Source organism: Sceloporus occidentalis, unplaced genomic scaffold (genome assembly GCF_023333645.1).
Source record: "Sceloporus occidentalis isolate IW3139 unplaced genomic scaffold, rSceOcc1.0.p SCAF_12, whole genome shotgun sequence".
Lineage (NCBI taxonomy): Eukaryota > Metazoa > Chordata > Lepidosauria > Squamata > Phrynosomatidae > Sceloporus > Sceloporus occidentalis.
The window spans coordinates 13,611,649-13,615,000 of record NW_028316992.1 but is presented as its reverse complement, the minus strand read 5'-3'; the positions used below and the strand labels follow the sequence as shown (position 1 = coordinate 13,615,000).

At 49.3% G+C, this 3,352-nt stretch overlaps 1 protein-coding gene across 1 annotated transcript in view; it reads right to left on the bottom strand.

The window, feature by feature from the left end:
• The window catches only part of LOC149305309 (uncharacterized), a 13,422-nt gene extending 13,171 nt beyond the window's left edge, over positions 1-251 (bottom strand). The window contains exon 1 of the mRNA XM_089477994.1: positions 239-251. The gene's annotated coding sequence lies outside the window, so the exon portion shown is untranslated. The remainder of the gene's footprint in view (positions 1-238) is intronic.
• Between the last annotated feature and the right edge of the window lie 3,101 nt (positions 252-3,352).

The following is a 3,352-nucleotide window of genomic DNA, read 5'->3' as shown; positions in this document are numbered from 1 at the left end:
AGAGAGAGAGAGAATACACAGACATTCCTTGAGGAGAGTGGTCTCTCCAGTCCAAACCATGCCTGAGGTAGTAGGGCTCCTCCAATCCATCCCCTGCCTGCTGCTGGGGATGATGGGGGCTGTAGTCCTCCTGGCATCCTGCTCCCTCTGCAGGGCTCCCATCTTCTCCCCCTTCCTCTCGGGGCCCCCATGTCCTTCTGCCCCAGAGAAAGCCCCTCTCAAAGGCTGGAGCCCTTACCGAGGAGCATGAAGCAGCGCCAGGCAGAGGATGGGAGGAGCCCCAGTGGGAAAGGCCTACTGGGAAATGTAGTCCTGGAGGTGACCGCCTCTCGCTCTAGGAAGCGGCCAATGGAGTCAAAGGGAACTACAACTCCCGGCAGCCCCCGGCGCGGAGAAGGAGAGAACGTGCTTCGCCCCAATGCATCACGGGAAATGTAGTTCGCCCCAGGGAAAAGTAGAAAGAGGCGGGTTTCAAGACCATTGGAGGGTAAAGGGCGCGCGTGAGGAGAGCATGCTGGGGGATGTAGTCTTTTGCCTTTTATTATAATTATTTTACTGTGTGTTTAAGGTTCAGAGATCTTTTTTGGACTCCAGCTCCCAGAAGCCTCTGATATGTTGGCCAATCACCTGGGTTTCTGGGAGCTGAAGTCCAAGAAACCCCCCTTAAAGGGCACAGTAGAGGCCTCTCTATCAACCCGCCCAAAGAGCTACTACGCATGCGCACGCAACCCACAGGCGCGAATAGGGCCGGGGGGGGGGCTGGCCTGACGCGCATGCGCAGTGCAGCCCTTTCCACATACTTCTTGCCAATGTGGTGACTTTCACACGGAAACGGGGATTTTTCAGAGCTTTTGGTGTGATTTTGGTGCCTGGCTGTATTTCAGTGCGTTTTTGGTGACTTTTGCCCATTTCAGCCCCAGCCCTGACTCTGAGAGCGAGGCTGGCTACAGAGAGAGCAACCAACCCTTAGGAGGGTCACACACTCAAGGTTTCAGCCAATCAGAGAGAGGACTGGTGCCCCCCCCCCGCCCTCAGGAAACACACTCTCTCTCTCTCAGTCCCTGACTCCCTCTTAATTCTAGCTTTCCTAAACTTAAGCGTATTTCCTCAGATGCATGGGAATTGTAGTTCATTGTGGCACCAGAGCTCTTTCTCACAAAACTACAATTCCCAGAGTTCCCTAGCGCTGAGCCAGGGCAGCTAAAGCGTCTCAGACTGGATTATTTCTGCAGTATGGATTGGACCTTGAGCATTTTTAATAATGAAGGTCCAAAACACACTGCAGAAATAATCCAGTTTGTGACCGCTTTAACTCGCCTGGCTCAGTGCTAGGGAATCCTGGGAATTGTAGTTTGTTGTGGCACCAGAGCTCTTTCTGATAGAGAAGGTGATATGTCTCACAAAACTACACTTCCCAGGGTTCCCTAGCACTGAGCCAGGGCAGTTAAAGAGGTCTCAAACTGGATTATTCCTGCAGTGTGTGGACCCAACTCAGGCTGCATCTTCACTCCAGAGACAATCCAGTTTTGTACCGTTTTAACAGCCATGGCCCAGTGCTATGAAATCCTGGGAACTGTAATTTGTTGTCATACCAGAGTTTGCTGAGAGAGAAGGTGATATGTCTCACAAAACTACAATTCCCAGGATTCCCTAGCACTGAGCCAGGGCAGTTAAAGGGGTGTCAAACTGGATTATTTCTGCAGTGCGGTTGCAGCCGAATAGGGTTGCCATAAGTGAGGACCTCCAAATCGGGACAAATGTAGGACAAATGCAGGACGTTTTCAAATGTAGGGCACATTTTATAAAAATGGAGGACACTCAAAAATTGAGGCTTTTTTTAGAAATGTTAATATAAATGCATGTTTCTTAGGCATGATCAAAATGGAGGACATTTTGACATTATTCGTAGACAGATCACGGAAATGTACTTCCCTTTCTGGCCACCCCCCTCTCCCCATTCCAAACAGCACATTTGGGCATTGAACATGGCTTTATTTTAACATTGCCTCTTGCATATTTCAGAGGCTTATTCCACAACCAAACCCTTTGGTCAAGAGACTTTGGTTTTTCTTCATTTTGACTTGTTTTGTCTGTATTCCTCCCCACTAAATAAAGGAGACATGAAATGGAGTTAATGGGTACAAGTAGTTAAACAAAAAAGTCTTGTGAGACTCTGTAGGCAAGAGGTGCACCATGTTAAGAACTGCATTAAGCATACTTAGGCTGCTGCCACACTGCTTTCACTCTCATCACTCCATCCTATGGAATCCTGGGATTTGTAGTTTGTTGTGGTGCCAAGGCTGGGCTTTGAAATCTCAGGCATAAGAGAGGCAAAAGGCTTGGGCTGCATCTACACTGGAGAAAGAATCTGGTTTGAGACCACTTTAACTGTCTTGGCTGAATGCTATGGAATTCTGGGAATGGTGGTTTGCACCACAGCAGAATGGCAGTTAAACCCCTGGAAAGCTCTCTGACCAAGGCGACCAATGCCCTCACCCCAAAATGTAGGGCACCCAAGCAAAAATATGTAGGACATGGCCAAAAATAAAAGCTAAAAACACCCATGTACTTATAAATCCATGCTTCTTAGCCATGATCCAAATGGAGGACATGTCCTGGAAAAGGAGGAGGATGCCTGGTCACCTTGTCTCTGGTCCAAAAGACACTGCAGAAATAAAACAATGCTGGACTGAAATGCCCAGAGTTCCTCACCAAAGCTGCATCCACACTGAGGAAATAATCCAGTTTGAGAGTGACTTAACTGTCCTGGGTTAGTGCTGGGGAATGCTGGGAACTGTAGTACATTGTGGCCCCAGAGCTGTCTCTGATAGGGAGTCCCATAACCCTCCAAACGTAGTTGAACTGCAGTGCCCAGAATTCCTCCCCAGGTGCATCCACACTGAGGAAATGGTCCAGTTTGAGACTGCTCAGTGCTGGGGAATCCTGGGAATTGTAGTCTATTGTGGCCTCAGAGCCATCACTGACAGAGAAGTCTCAATGTCTCCCAAACACTCGCATTCCCAGGATTCCCTAGCACTGAGTTAAAGCAGTCTCAAAGTGGGTTATTATTCCTGCAGTGTGTGTGAGAGATATAAAAGCTAGGGACTGGATTCATTTGGAGGATCTCTGTGTCCAAAACACACTGCTTGGACTCCCAGGGCTCAGTGCTATGGAATCCTGGGAATTGTAGTTTATTGTGGCATTGAGCTTTGGCAGTTAAAGGGGTCTCAAAGTGCAGAGGGGGGGGGGGGAGAGAAAAGCCAGGGAGTGTGAATGAGCTCTGAGAGGAGGAGGAGGAGGAGGAGGAGGAGGAGGAGGAGGAGGGAGGGAGGGAGCCAAGGGAAGTGGCCAG